Genomic DNA, 16,923 nt, shown 5'->3' with positions numbered 1-16,923 from the left:
TAATTTTATATATGCATTGTTGTATGTTTTTTTTTTTATATGGAATAAACTTGTTGAACTTGAACTTGAACTTGAACTTGAACACACACACACACACACACACACACACACACACACACACACACACACACACACACACACACACACACACACACACACACACACACACACACACACACACACACACACACAGATCTGGTTTACGCTCTTTGTTCCGCAGTGACAGCTTTAAAGCATTGGTGTAAATACGAAATCTCCCCAAAGTATATTCTGATGATGGTGGTAATAATGATGTTAATACTTGCTTAATCAGACATTACCATTAATCATATCATAACTTATTGCTTAATCTGTACATTACCTTAGCTCGTTTGGATGAAAGTGGATGCTGTTATTATTGTTGTTGCTATTGATGTTGGTAGTGGTGGTTGTGGTTGCGGCGCTGATATTGGTAGTGGTAGCAATGACATGTGCCACAGCGGCAGTTGAAGTGGCAGTGGCGGCATGATAACTGCCACACACAGAGCTGTGGAGGACAGTAACAGTTTGGGCTGTCACCAATCCTGACACCCTTGCTCTCTTCCATCATTTCCTGAGATACTTGTGACATAGGCGTCTCAACATGTACGTACCTTTGTTCCCTCTTTTTCAGAATTTCATGTCAGTTAACCTAGTAGTCTTTCTGCACCACATTTGTTTTTCCAATATATCACTCTGGTATATTTTCACATATGGAAGAACAGTTCAGTCGCATAAGCTGGAATCAGAGCAGCGTTGTGTGCATTACCCTGGCAAACCATCCTGTAGAAAAAGAAAATTTAAAGATTACTATACCGGATTGATTAAAGCGATAATGCAAAGTTGCGAATAAATCTAAGTATATGATAACGCTAGACAGATGAAATATAGAATTACATATTTCTGTTTCCACCTCAATCATTCTAGCATACAGCAGCAGGATTCTTGTCTCCTGCCTCTCCCCACTTTCTGAAGCTTATTAAACCATCTCGGGCCTAAAAGTGTGATGAATGTGAAGCGTAAAGAGGAAATGAGAACACGAATGTAGTTATATTTTGTTGCATATCAAAAAAGGTTTGCTATGAATCACAATCACGAACAATTTATTCCAACACGCCCAAGGGAGCTTCACCTGCAGGACGTATGGCTGGTTGGGACAGGGACTCTCGGGATACAAATCAAATCATAGAGTCGATACAAACATTATATGTAAAATACGACATTGTTTCGTGGCTTTACAGTTTATTCAGTCAAAATATAAATGCACACAACAATGATAAAACACACACACACACACACACACCCGAGAGAGAGAGAGAGAGAGAGAGAGAGAGAGAGAGAGAGAGAGAGAGAGAGAGAGAGAGAGAGAGAGAGAGAGAGAGAGAGAGAGAGAGAGAGAGAGAGAGAGAGAGAGAGAGAGAGAGAGAGAGAGAGAGAGAGAGAGAGAGAGAGAGAGAGAGAGAGAGAGAGATAATCGAAGGTAACACTAGCCTTACATGAGCTTTGGTGCCCTGCAAATGGTCCAGCGGTAATCGAAAAATTAAAGTGTTGTCAGCTGGAGCACCAAACACTGGCATCACCTGAAACGGACCTATCAGAATTACACATCGCGTTTTTAACTGCACGATACTGCATGAAGGCTGTGGAGGATTTACTTCTACATCTAACTGTTGGACATGGCGATATTTTATTTTATTAAATATTGCACGCTTGATAGGAGCAAATTAAAACTGCAGTTATAAAAAAATTCAATACATACGTGATATTACTAATTACTTGAAGGGAGAAATATATATATACCAGCTGACACCCTTTCTGGAACAAATTACGTGATTATAACATTAACTTGGTCTTTCGCCCTTACTTGATTTGATAAGAGGGGAAAGAAAAACTTTTAGCGAAGAGAAAGAGAAAAAAGGGGAGAAAAATTTACAGCGGAGAGATAGATAGAAAAGACAAACAGACGGACAGATGGACGCAGAGACAGATAGACGGACAAACATGCATAATTAAATAAGCTTGCATTGCACGTGCTTTTCTTATACAAGGTTGTGTTAACTGCGTCACCAAGAGAACTGTATATTGTGCTCATGGGAGAAAAGGGAAGGGAGTTTTTTTTCCTTCTGAACACGTAGACTATTTCAAGGAAGGAGTATCGCCACATTTCCGTGACTATTTTTAGAAGGCGATATATAGATGCTTTTTCTCTCCACCACCTTCCTTCACGAAAAAAAAAAAAAAAATCCCCGGGTACCTCAGCTTGAAAATGTCTGTTAGGTGTAATATAATTTAGGTAATATTCAATGAAGGTGAGGATCTTGACATTAATGACCTATCAGCGCCAATCATTTATTGAGGCTTAATCTAAACTCAATCCATGTGACGTGGAGGAATGCTGTAGTGTCTGGGAAACTTCATATTTCTAATTTGTTATAGTCCCATAGTTAGATTGAATTATGAGTAAACTACAATAAAATGGCTTTACTACTGGTGCAGTTTTCTAGTTGAGGAAAGGCAAGTTTCCGACCAATAAGAAATAGCTCTGTCACTAAACAATTGCGACATGCCAATCACTGTTACCTCATCACATGTAAGGGCTGCAGCACAAACAAGCTTATGAGAACAACAATGAGCTGGGAATGTCACAACACAATAAACTCTTCCGTCATAAAAATAATCAAGAGCTGTACACGTTTCTAAAAGCTTTACTGGACTTTTACATATCATTATTTAACTGCTGAGAACAACTTTCTAGATAGGTCCAGAAACACTAAAATCTTGAAAAAAAACTCTCCAGAAGTTGAATCTACCCACTATTTTTCTTTCCAGTGAAGAAGCGGTCAGCGACAACATTCACTTCCGGAAGCAAATGCCAACAACCTCTTACCTTATTCGTCTAAAACTTATATTATTTGCTGGATTTTAATTATTTTGAACGTTATCAAGATTTCATGCAAGACCTGCACAGCCCACGGAAGCTGCTGAAGCTTTGCGCTAGAAAGAACTCATCACACGGCTTAGTGTAATATGCGCTTTGAATTGACGAAATGTGGGCCTTTTACAAAGATTTACATTGATGAACATAATGAGTCAACATAATTTGTCTGCCCACCTGCCTGTGCCTGTCTGTCTGTCTGTCTCTGTCTGTCTGTCTGTCTGTCTGTCTGTCTCTCTCTCTGTCTGTCTGTGTCTATTTCTCTCTCTGTCTGTCTGTATGTATGTATGCATGCATATGTTTGTATATGTGTGTCTGTAAGTCTGCGTCTGTATATCCGTATTTGTATCTGTGTATCTGTCTGTCTGTATATCCGTATTTGTATCTGTGTATCTGTCTGTCTGTCTCTTTCTGTCTCTGTCTGTTTGTCAGTATTTATCTGTCTCTGTCTGTCTGTTTGTCTCTGTCTGTCTGTTTCTGTCTGTCTGTCTGTCTGTCTAAGGTTAAAGCACTGTTCACTATCATCACTAGCAACTATCATGCTGGACATTGTATTTAGTTTCTTACTCTTACTCTCTTCAAAAGTTCCACAATTTTCACTATTATCATAGTATATTAATTACTAAGAAAAAGGTCTTATAAAAGAGAAAAAAAGTTAAACATCACCGTAGTTACCAGTACAAAAGTTGTCATCGTGTACAAAAAATAGTGATGTGCTTTCTATGTTCTTTATTTTCTCTCATAATATAATTTTTTTTTATGTAAGAGGGGAAAGCTGGCCAAGGGCAACATAAAAAGAAAAAATAAATAAAAAACAAACAGGTCCACTTAGTTTCCAGTTCCTTTGCAGTCCCGTTTTACAAGTCCATCTACCATCAACATCTTACAAATCCATTGATCTTTAATGACAGCTTACCAACCTCCCTTTCATTAGCAAAAAAAAAAAAAAAAAAATAAATAAATAAAATAAATAAATAAATAAATAAATAAAATAAATAAATAAATAAATAAAAATAGGTGGTATATAAATAAATAAATAAATGAATAAATAAAACATTCCATCAACCATTAATAATATCTATAAAAAAACTAATAAAGAGATAAAGAAAAATAAATCTTACTAGTACTTCTTCCCTGAGCAATAATTTCCTTCCTTTAGAACAATATCTCACCCAGCTACCTTCCCTTTACAATATCGTGTCACATACAGTCTCGTTACCTGCTGCAGTGACCTGAGTGACAGAAATTATAATGAAAGGTCACGGGGCGCTGCATCCACACTGATCAAGGCCAAAGTTTCTAATTGACTTTATAATTATCGTGGACGCCAACACACTAGCAAGTAGGTCAATTTTAAATCCTGCGACCCACACAGTGCTCACGGAGATTCATTTTGTGCTCCTTACAACTGGCTCGATGACATTACGTATTTTCTGAAGTGAGTTTTATATTGAATGATGTAAACTGACTTGATTTCATTTTATCATACACAGTTATGTAACAATTTCGTGAGAGAGAGAGAGAGAGAGAGAGAGAGAGAGAGAGAGAGAGAGAGAGAGAGAGAGAGAGAGAGAGAGAGAGAGAGAGAGAGAGAGAGAGTCGTCTTTATTAATTAACCTTTTGTAACGGCACACGCTCTTCCTCGTTTTTCGCGTCATTATCTTTATTTAAACATTAATAAATTTTACTTTACGCATTACGCCCTTGCTAATTGGTTGTTATATCACGCTTTGAATGGATAATCTCACGGGTAAAACTTTACATAATTTCTTTTTTACTAGAGGAACCATAACGTGACATCTGATGAAGAGAGCGTGAATAAACAGAAGTGTTACCCTTTACTTCCTTTGCTTTCCTCACTCATGGTTGCGTGAGTTAAAGCTGAAATGGACCAAGAAAGTAAGTCCCAACAATAAAAACTGCACTCAAGGTAGCACATCGAAACAGAATCGTAACTTAAAAGAAATCATTAACCCCTTCAATACCATGACGGGTTTTCATATTCATTTTTCTTACTATATGGTGATTTTATACAGCTTCAGAAACTTATGTGGGGATTAAAATAGTGAAGAATCTGGACATTAATCTTCTAATCTCCATAGACCCTTTTGTAATGTAAATAAAATCGTCTAAGCACACCAACATCTCATGATTAGAATGCGCTCGAGTACTGAAGAGATTAACATTCTTTTACCACACTCTTTATGATACTTCGAGCACCTTTTCCCATCACTCGAAAACCAAACCTATCACCATCCTGCATATAGAAGAAGTTTTTGCACAGCTGTCAAAGCACTATATTACCATAACGATGCTCATATCAAGTTCAAAGTGGCTGGAACTGGCGGGAAGGAAGAGAGATAGGAGGGATTCAAGCCATTCTCCCTTCAGCACCTTCCACGTCTCTCTACAAATGCACTTCTAAACAGATTACGAGTATATCAAACCGTCCTGTGAATTGTTACCTGGTATTAGCTGCACAAACGCTCTTAAATCTGTCTTGTTACTCGAAAGTGAGCTAAAGTAATACAGCAATACAAAGACTTCCGGCTGTAAACACTCATGCTGGGACTGGTGACAGCGTAGAAATACAAAGACACGGTTTTATAATGAGATAAGAACCGAGTTTCCATGGAGATCCAGTCTTGTATGTACATGTTGCTTCGAGTGGTTATTTCCCTATAACACCTGACGCTCGCTTCTTAGTAAACAGATCCCCTACAGCTGTGACTTCAGATTATCAATACCTCTTCGCTTTTTTACCTTTGTGACTTTTTCTCATGCAGATATTTAATAGTTACAGGTTTTACTCTTAAATTTAGAGCCTGTAATGTTTGCTTACGTTTATGTCATGAATAAAAGTACATCTTAAATCCACCTCTCGAGTGTCATCGGCAGCAACTGTGTGAGTTAATAGTAACTCAATGGATTGTTTCTAATGTGTATAGAGGACAACGTTTTTTTTTCAAACTAAATTTCTTTAACTTAAATCCGATTTTAGAGAGAGAGAGAGAGAGAGAGAGAGAGAGAGAGAGAGAGAGAGAGAGAGAGAGAGAGAGAGAGAGAGAGAGAGAGAGAGAGAGAGAGAGAGAGAGAGAGAGAGAGAGAGAGAGAGAGAGAGAGAGAGAGAGAGAGAGAGAGAGAGAGAGAGAGAGAGAGAGAGAGAGAGAGAGAGAGAGAGAGGAAAAATGAAGAATGAGACGGTAGGAAAGTTTCACCAAGACCCTCTTTGGACACAATTTAAACAACACGAGCGACAACTTCCGCAGCCTTAATTGCCAACTTCATCACGATAGGAAACTTCTCTGTCAAGTCGTCACGGTGGCGAAGGAGGATAAAAGACAGTTTGATTAGTTGCAAAAAGGAATGGCAAGTGATTCGTGGATAAAGTGATAGGATTCACTTAGGAAAAGTTTGTTTACCTTTTGAACTAAAAAAGTACATAAAATATTATTCCTTCATGCAAAAATAAATAAGATATGATTCAAAATAGCATACTTTACAGATTGTTATTTTCATGATTGGTGTAACTAAACATTGTGCGGATATTCAATTGAAACAAATGAATAAAAAAAAAAAAACACTTTAAACTTCACATACATAATAGTAGTGAAGTAAAGACACACTCATTCAGGTATATATATTTCTACCATTTTCTTTTCCCAATAGTGATCACGTTATGAATAACCACACAATGGCATCGCTCCTGAACAGAGAGGCTTCAGGAACCACTGTTGTCTCAAGACACCACTACAGTGATACACGCACTGCATCTTGCGGGAATGGGATAAACATGAAATCTCAAGCTTTATGTAAACCTTGCTCAGTTAGTGCATGAGCAGTTTCTCGTTACGCATATGGAAATGCAAACCATCCCTCATTACACATGCAAGCTTCGTCCTTCCTCATCCGTGCACGCCTGTAATATCCTGTCATTTCCTGGTGCCAGTGACGTTTCTCATTATACATGCAGGTCTTACCCAAATGTAAAACCCTGGTGTCTCCTTATGCATGGAAGCCCGAGGGCTTCGTGTCCACATTATACACATTATACTGCCAATGCTGATAACATTTCAGGTGCTACGTAATTTCAGCACATTCATTTATATTGTCAACGAATGCATGCAGAACAATAATACAATAGTTCTGCATGCATAACTTTTTATTTGTATGATTAGTTTAATCATGCAATTTTTAACAAAACATGTAAAAAAAGCAAAACATATTGACACACAATTCGCAGTTTAGCTTCGATACACCGATATGAACAAAAACATTTCTTTCTCCTTGAAAAGTATACAAGGTCTACATTTCTCTCTTGTATCATCAACAGTGTGGACAAATTCAGCATTTTAATTCACAGCTACGTAATTGTGCAACTCTTGAGAGAAAGGGCTTGTATAAAAATGTATGGCCTAGATAATGCTTGTATGAACATATCACCTTTCTTAAAGGTCTGCTGCCGCATTCTCAAGGATCAATACCAATGTAAGAGGTAACATTCCTTCCTACCAGGATAACAGCATATGATGTACGTAACTGCAAGGGTCAGATCGACACTATGCACTTTTTTAATAGTTTGGATTAGATCAAATAAAGAGTACCTTCTCTTTCCACAGACACTGAATTACTAAACATACTAAAAAAGCCGAATGATTCTCTCTCTCTCTCTCTCTCTCTCTCTCTCTCTCTCTCTCTCTCTCTCTCTCTCTTATATAAAAAAAAACCTAGACCCACTCTTAAATGCACCTGGCTGTGTCATGTAAGCCAATATTCACGCCAACGAGCGCAGGTTACAATAGATACGAGGCACAGCTGGGATTCGCACAACACTGTTCCCTGCCTCTCATCCTCTTCCCCTTCCTTCCCTGCTACTTCTGAGTACGAAAAGGAGAACCACATACACCAGGAGGCGACTTTGTAGTAGCAGCTGCACCCCATGAACACTGCATGTCACTAACTCACTAAAGAATTTGCAACACAGTAGGAGTTACTATGTATTTTTCTTAACGTGCGTCTCTCATTAATTCAGGCAGGTCAATCAAGCGACAGGCCATTTGGAAGACTATTAGTAAAGGCGTGTTTGAGACCATTAGGAATGATGCTTTTACTGTCCCCCGGTTAATGAATATGCTTACTTCTAATGATCCTTCCGAGGGCGAACAAAAAATGAGTGAGGAAGAAATGAAGGATGGGGAAGGTTCTAGGAAGGGGGGTGCACATTACTCATTATTATTGTTGTTATTATTATTATTATTATTATTATTATTATTATTATTATTATCATTATTATTATCATTATTACTATTATTATTAATCTTACTATTATTTTCATTATCATTATTATTATTATTATTACTATTATTATCATTATTATCGTTATTGCTATCGTTATCATTATTATTATTATTATTATTATTATTATTATTTCTATTACAACAACAACAACAACAACAACAACAACAACTACTACTACTACTACTACTACTACTATCATTATCATTATGACTTTCGGTATCATAATTACTCTTATTATTGTTGTCAATTATTATTATTATTATTATTATTATTATTATTATTATTATCATTACCATTATTGTTATTGTTGATTTATCATTATTATTACCGTTATTGTTATTGTTGATTTATTATTATTATTATTATTATTATTATTATTATTATTATTACTATTACTATTATTATTATTATTATTATTGTTTTTATTATTATTATTACCATTATTGTTATTGTTGATTTATTATTATTATTATTATTATTATCATCATCATCATTAGAAGTAGTAGTAGTAGTAAAAGCAGCAACAAAAATGGTATCGAACCTATCAATTCCATATGCCACTTCAATCACATTATCGACCACTTTAACCTTCACCCCTCTAATGAAGAAATTTGAAAGGTTCTCTCCATTCTCGTACATTTCACATCGATTCTTTGCATTTTTGTACCTCTTGTCATCTATACAGTGAAGGCAATATCACTCCTCTAATAACACTCATCTGTATTAGACAACTACAATAAAGCAGATTGAAATAAGAAAGTCTACTGCAATCAGAGAGAGAGAGAGAGAGAGAGAGAGAGAGAGAGAGAGAGAGAGAGAGAGAGAGAGAGAGAGAGAGAGAGAGAGAGAGAGAGAGAGAGAGAGAGAGAGAGAGAGAGAGAGAGAGAAACTCACAGACGGAAAAATCAGTGCACCACAACAAACTTTCCAGTAACAAAAGATACAAATCTGAAATAAGAAAATAAAAAGAAATATATACAAGGTAACACAAAGGCAAGCCACCGTCACGTTTAGTGTTATGGAGGGCAAGAGAGTTCATAGAGATGCTTAAGAAGGCCGGCCTGCCCTCACCATTGGGAAAAGCACCTCCTGTGTGGAGTAATGGCACATCCAAGAATCACAAATAAGCACGAAGTTGCATCTTGACTCCCACACAGGAATAAATATCACTCAAGGAGGCCACACGAGATAGGACCAGCGAGTAGAGTTGAGGAATAACGATACACAAATAAGAAAATAAGCCATAGGTATTGTCTACACTTGGGATCGTCATTAAATAAACAAGAAATGTAAAGGTAAAGATGCAAACAAAGCTGTACTGGTTGTTCACTTCGAGGAGCTTACAGACGAGTTATCTTCGAAATGAGTGTGTTGTCAGGCACAGCACACGTGGAGCTGAGGCTGTTGCTGTTCGTAATAACGTTCGTCGTAAGGATCGTTTTGGTGTAACCGTGTGCATGTCCTTGTCGGAGTTCCTTGCTGTAGAGAGAGAGAGAGAGAGAGAGAGAGAGAGAGAGAGAGAGAGAGAGAGAGAGAGAGAGAGAGAGAGAGAGAGAGAGAGAGAGAGAGAGAGAGAGAGAGAGAGAGAGAGAGAGAGAGAGAGAGAGAGAGAGAGAGAGAGAGAGAAGAGAGAGAGAGAGAGAGAGAGAGAGAGAGAGAGAGAGAGAGAGAGAGAGAGATTGTTCTGAAGTTCCTGCTCCAGAATTATGCACAAATAAATTCTAAAAACCACGCTGGGTAGAAATTCACGCGTCTTGCCATTAATAAGTCTTTTGATAATGCATTACCATTTAAATAGGATCATTATGGTTCTTTAGGAGGAAGAGATCTCAGACTCTGTTTTCCACGAGAATGAAGAATACGATTTTTTCTGAATTTCGATGTCACGGAAAGCAGTGGCAGCCAAAATAAATAAATAAATAAAATAAATAAAAAAAACCTTGCAAGACCTAAATGCAAGGCGACAAAGATACTGTAGTAGACATTCCTCTTTGCAACACCGTCACCAGTAATCTCAACACCCTTGTATTCAACACCTTCAAGAATCCATTTTTGCAGAACCCACCACTAACCTCACCACACCTGAAGTAAGTCGCACCGCTATTGTCATCACCACACCATAACATGAGATGATATAATGAAATCAGCAATTCGCCAAACTAACCAACAATAACGCTGCAATGACCGACACAACCACAACACTTGAAGCGTTAAATGGCGTTTGCTACAGTTCAATGGGACTATATGACCCCACAAGTCATTCCCGAATTAACACTAACTTTTATGGGGTTTCATTATATTCGTTATGTCACTGATCTAGCGCAGTAATTTTGCCACTTACGTACACGCGAATATGCAAGCCCTGCCACTGTGCCGATGCTCTTAACCACTGACCGGCACATGTATTTCCGTCTTTCCACAGGTGTAGCACAGCGAGTTTGTATTTCAACTCAATAACTTATTCATTTGCAAGGGATTGGATTATTCGTACTTGAATGATCCGTCACCTAACAAGTAAATTTTTTAATCTGCCAGAAAAAACAAGATCAGTTACCCACAGGCCTTAAAGCAACACGGACATATGTAGGCTAATAAACAACTGTTCACCATGTTCTTGGGTTCTAAAATGACAAAATTACAGCGCCAGAGTCCGTAATATTGAGTTGCTTCTGACCTTTCCACCATTCCTCTCTTGACACCTTCCACTTATATCCTGGCCATACATCATTGCTTCGGAGATGCTCATTAATCTCGCGGGAAGCCAATTACGTATCTCCTCCCATGAGTAATGATAGCAACACCCACGCCTCGCCTCCTCCTACGTGTATTTCAGTTCTTAGTCTCTGTCTTTCAATATTCAACTTTACTTAAGAATGCAACCAGGTGGTGTTTTATCACAGAGAAAGTTGTAACGACCGTGAATGTAATATTTATGGCGAGAAACTGTAAAGAGAGAGAGAGAGAGAGAGAGAGAGAGAGAGAGAGAGAGAGAGAGAGAGAGAGAGAGAGAGAGAGAGAGAGAGAGAGAGAGAGAGAGAGAGAGAGAGAGAGAGAGAGAGAGAGAGAGAGAGAGAGAGAGAGAGAGAGAGAGAGAGAGAGAGAGAGAGGGCACATAAAATGACACATGCAAAATGCTACATTCACTGGTATGAGTGAGTACTTACTGACTCGGCCCTTTACTACTGTGTGTGTGTGTGTGTGTGTGTGTGTGTGTGTGTGTGTGTGTGTGTGTGTGTGTGTGTGTGTGTGTGTGTGTGTGTGTGTGTGTGCATTCACGGTCGCCTGCTGGTCACCCAAACAACCTTCCCCATTACGGAGCGAGCTCAGAGCTCATAGACCGATCTTTGGGAAGGACTGAGGCCACACCCCACTCCACACACCGGGAAATCGAGGCCACAACCCCTCGTACCTACTTGCTGCTAGGTGAACACGGGTTACACATTAAGAGGCTAGCCCATTTTCCTCGTCACTCCCGGGACTCGAACCTGGGCCCTCTCGGTTGTGAGCAGAGTGTGCTAATTACTACACTATGCGGTGTGTGTGTGTTATTATTTTCATTCCATATAGTGGCAGATACAGTTGGCCCTTGTAATAAGAGTACACATAATGTAGCCTCACTATACATGAGTTAATCCAGTAAATAATAATAACGTAGCCGTTGAAGCAATTGTGCCTCTGGCAACGTGATGGCATTACCTGCAGAGTGCTGACAGTAGTTGCCAGCGACGTATTATAGGATCATTTTCCAAGTTGTATTAAGGCAGTATACAGTTGAGAACGTGCGACTATGGATTTTGCATTGCGTGCGTCGCCCTTTATTCACCTTACCTATCGACCGCGGCGGTATGACGCCGTGCAATTACAACAACAGTACCAAAGCGTAAATGTAATAAGAAGCAGAGTTTAATTACGGATTCCAAGTTTCCAACAGAAGAGGCGATTTTCCTCTTCCTTGTATTCGGCGTTCAATTACCGGCCACCAGTTTTATATAGGGTTGAAATTGGTCAACTTTGAGCCAGTCTCAAAATTTAACAGAATTTTTATCAAATTAGTGCATCACCAATGTGGGCGGCATAAGATGGAGTACCGCCATGCAGACACCAACACATTCTGGCTGTTGGTTACGTGATGACGCAAAATGACTTTGATTATTGGTTTCATCTTGGTTGAGTGGAACGTATTTACATTTGCCATGACACAGCAAACTCCCACATACCATAATATTGTTACAGGATGTGAATTTATGTGTTTTAGAAACTTTCCCTTCAATCCCTGATACACACGTACACTGTGGTTGCCACACAAATGTTTCCTCATCACTCCTCAACATTCCCTTCCACTTCTCACAATTTCACCGAAGGAAAAAATGATAGAGACAATCTGACTTTTCATTATCTTTTCGTAAGCTGAATTTTCTTCTTTGATAACAAAAGACAAATTTGAAATTTTCCGCAATTGTCGAAAAGTCAAAGGTAACTTACAGTGACGAGAGGATTTGCATGAATCTTTCGTATCGGAACCTGGGTGATGTTGTATCTCTGGTGACATTTTCTTTTGGCTTGTTAGTGGTCGCTGCTTTGTGACAATGTGGTTGATTTATCGCTTTGACACTGGTTATTCACTGATGATCAGTCACGCTGACTTTATAATGTTTGATAATTACTCTCTTAAGGATGACCTCAAATTCTTCCACTTGAAATTACTTCAGTGAATTGCATCTTTCTCTTAACGTCTCTGAAGCCCAAGAAGGAATAACCTTGTATTAGCTAGTCATTGCGGGTATTCATTTCATATTTAATGTCTTAATTCATAAAATGAGCCTGTGAGAAAAATACATTTACACACACACGAAAAAAGTAATATTACAGTGTAATAATGTTGTTACCAATGCCAGCCCTCGGCCACCAAGGACGTGATATAAACACTCTTGGTGGAGAACTTTGACGATAATGAAGATTATATTTTAAGATCACCACCACTATGTTCACTGGAATCTTGATCTTAGAAAATACAGCTACTATCTGAATAAATTCATAAATGAATAAACAAGTGAACAAGAATGCACAGCAGTCTGGCAAAAGTTAAACAATGCATCATGAACAACTTTAGATATTGTTCGTCTTAAGGAATGTTTCGAAGGATTACTGTGTCTACTATCAGTTTGCGATCATGGGTCGTGGTTGTTTGCCTGCCTGACCTCATTGCCAGATTTTTACGCCGAGGTTAACGATCACGTGCAGATAATGGGCAGATGCTGGTGTTGATGATCCGTTTGTGTGGCCTTAATGGTGGTAAATAAAGTAGTGGTGGTGGTGGTGGTGGTAAGTGAAGTCAGAAGTGGTAGGTGGAAGGTTATGGTGGTGGTGGTGGTGGTGGTGGTGGTGGTGGTGGTGGTGGTGGTCGTGCTGGTTGTGGAATTACTGATATTGGCAAAACAAGTGGAGGCAAATGTAACATCTACTGTAATATTCACGGCCATACCCATTATTCCTCTTAATGAAAAAGCTGACTGTGTCCCACCTCTCACTATGTCCCATTCACAACATCCACGCCGCCTGTGATGAGAGAGAGAGAGAGAGAGAGAGAGAGAGAGAGAGAGAGAGAGAGAGAGAGAGAGAGTGTGTGTGTGTGTGTGTGATCGGTGAATGATATCCTAACATAGGTAGCCTTTATGTGTGTGTGTGTGTGTGTGTGTGTGTAATTCACTGTTTGATCTGCTGCAGTCTCTGACGAGACAGCCAGACGTTACCCTACGGAACGAGGTCAGAGCTCATTATTTCCGATCTTCGGATAGGCCTGAGACCAGGCACACACCACACACCGGGACAACAAGGTCACAACTCCTCGATTTACATCCCGTACCTACTCACTGCTAGGTGAACAGGGGCTACACGTGAAAGGAGACACACCCAAATATCTCCACCCGGCCGGGGAATCGAACCCCAGTCCTCTGGCTTGTGAAGCCAGCGCTCTAACCACTGAGCTACCGGGCCGTGTGTGTGTGTGTGTGTGTGTGTGTGTGTGTGTGTGTGTGTGTGTGTGTGTGTGTGTGTGTGTGTGTGTGTGTGTGTTACCGCAAGTAAGTAAACTCCCAGCCGTTTCGACTTGTTTGGTAGCAGGACGCCGCTCCTCCGTCAGTGTTGTCAACATGGCCGATGTGAGGTCGGCGAGTTGCCCTTTACCTATTCAGTACCATGATACGTTTTCATATTCATTCTGAACGCAATGTTCCCGGAACCCACCGCAAGGTGGCACTACACGACGAAAGCTTTGATGGAACACAACAGAATAGTTTAGTACAGATTTGCCTGGTAATGATGCGGGAGGTCTAATTTTCTATGATGCAGTCACTCTGTCGAGGTTGTACCGCATGGAACACCTTGGAACGGCCTCAAAATTGAAGGAAACCATGAGAAATATACGGACCAGCATTGTTTTAGGCAAAAAAAGTGGCATTTAATCGAAAAGGCATAAGAGCCGTGACGTCACAAGTGATTTTGATCTTGATCTTGATGTTACAGGCCAAAATATGTGGATATTTGAGTTATTTTTGACGTATTTGTACATCATGAATAATGTTTGATGATGAATGGGCGAAGTATTAGTGACATGGGCATCTAAAATAGTGAAAGAAATGTTATATAATGTATATGCGAATACTGCGATGATAAATGTGGATATGGCACGTAGCCCCCGTGTTTATCGCCGTTTGTGCTAACGGTTTGAGTCTGGTGTGACGTAGCGAGGTATCAGAGACTTTTCAGAGTACGATACAACAAGAGGTGGTGAGTTGCTGGGGACGAGGGAGTGTATGAGTGTCAGGAAGGGAGACCTGTTTGGCGGGGTGGCGCGGAAACGGATCACCTAATAGTATCGCAGCCACACCTGCGCCGCTCATGCATCTAGACGAGAGCAAGGCTGGAAACCGGATCGGGGAAACTCCACTACACTGCACCGGGGGAGAGAGTGAAAAAAAAAAAAAAAAAAAAGTTAATTTTTGTTATGTGGCGCTTTTGAGTTTTGTTTTATTATTATTATTATTATTATTATTATTATTATTATTATTATTATTATTATTATTATTATTATTATTATTATTATTATTATGTAAAAGATTGGAATGCAAAGCATTCCAATCTTTACACTAAAAACTGCCGCTTCCCCTGGACAATACATGTACTCGTACATGCATCAGGTCTGGAATACTCTTTCAAAACTTGCTGTTGTGTATGGGAACTAAACCTTTGTCCGCCAACAAACAATACCATCCAAAAAGTACAGCCTAATTTCAAACTGCAAAAAATTTCCCCCTGCAGTTATTCAGTACTGTCATTATTGAGGAAAAGCAGTTAGCCATATTACTCAAGTATCAGTTCATAACTCACTATGCGTCACGACCGCTACACATGCAGGGTGTACATGTACGTCCCTTTATCTAGACGCAAAGTATGGCATGATTGGCATCAATCCCTAGTTCCGAAAAACTCTGGTTACTATTTGGTGACCTTATACAGCTTCAGAAACTTATGTGCAGGGATTGAAATAGTGAAGACTCTGGCTATTAATCTTCTAACCTCCATAGCCCCTTCATAATGTCAATAAAACAGTCTAATCATATCCAAAACTCATGGTAAAAATGCGTCCAGTACTGAAGGGATTACATCAGTTTTCTCTTTGATAGTTTTTCGATAATTACGAAACAACGGAATGCCTCACAAGCAGCACCTTTGTAACACTTGAACAGAGGGAACGAGGAATATCAATCCCACTTGGGACCTAATGTAACAAGATAATACACGAGTTAATTTTCGCGTTTAGCACCAAGCTCGCACGGAGAGTACATAAGCACCTGCTTGTTAGAGGTTGAGGTGAAAATAATAGAAGTTTTCTTGGAATTGAAGAAACATGTAAAACGGTACAGTCTTCTATTCCCTCAATTCACCAATACCAATGCCCACACACACACACACACACACACACACACACACACACACACACACACACACACACACACACACACACACACACACACACACTGACTAAAACAATCTTTCTACAGGAACAATTATAGCACAGTCCATGTGAACAAATGTGTGAGTGATCTTAAAACACGGTACTATAAATAATTTCGAAATCAATGAAGCTGGGAGGATATTCCATGTCTTCTTGACTGTTAGCCAAGTATTATTAACAATGATATTTCTGGTTATTTTTGCATTTCACCTAAGAAGTCAAAGTCTGTCATAGAATGTAGGTGACAGGCTGGTAACGATTTGCAAAACACGACTACGCCATGTTGAGTAGAATATCAAATTCCTTTCTCCGTTGCATTTTAAACGAAAACTATAAAGAGTCGAAACATAAAGGAAGCAAAACCGCGTGACAACAAGATACAAAGAAGAAATGAAGGAGGAAGAATATAAATATGAAAATAATTACAGAAGACAACAAGAACCTATCGCAAACTGACAGATAAGACACAAGAATAGATTACCAAGAAGGACAACAAGATAAAGCGGATATCACAAGACAGGGCCTTACTCACACCACGTGCTTTCTATCACGCGGGTGTTTCAACATGGTAGCAGTCAATGGCAATGTTTAGAAGCAAGCACGTGATGCCGCGCGTTTCCACTACCATGTGCTAAACCTGGAAGCTTAGAGCCTTAGA

At 39.3% G+C, this 16,923-nt stretch overlaps 1 protein-coding gene across 11 annotated transcripts in view; it reads right to left on the bottom strand.

The window, feature by feature from the left end:
- The window catches only part of LOC123518934 (neuromedin-U receptor 2-like), a 302,841-nt gene that overhangs the window by 281,186 nt on the left and 4,732 nt on the right, over positions 1-16,923 (bottom strand). For 9 of the 11 annotated variants that reach the window (XR_006678925.1, XR_006678924.1, XR_006678926.1 and 6 more), the window contains exon 2: positions 362-801. The gene's annotated coding sequence lies outside the window, so the exon portion shown is untranslated. Of the gene's footprint in view, positions 1-361; positions 802-1,514; positions 1,599-16,923 lie in introns of all 11 variants that reach the window. The other 2 variants (XM_045280008.1, XM_045280009.1) reach the window with 2 other exon arrangements.

The sequence above is a fragment of the Portunus trituberculatus genome, chromosome 44 (assembly GCF_017591435.1).
Source record: "Portunus trituberculatus isolate SZX2019 chromosome 44, ASM1759143v1, whole genome shotgun sequence".
Taxonomy (NCBI): domain Eukaryota; kingdom Metazoa; phylum Arthropoda; class Malacostraca; order Decapoda; family Portunidae; genus Portunus; species Portunus trituberculatus.
This window is presented reverse-complemented; position numbering and strand designations above follow the sequence as displayed.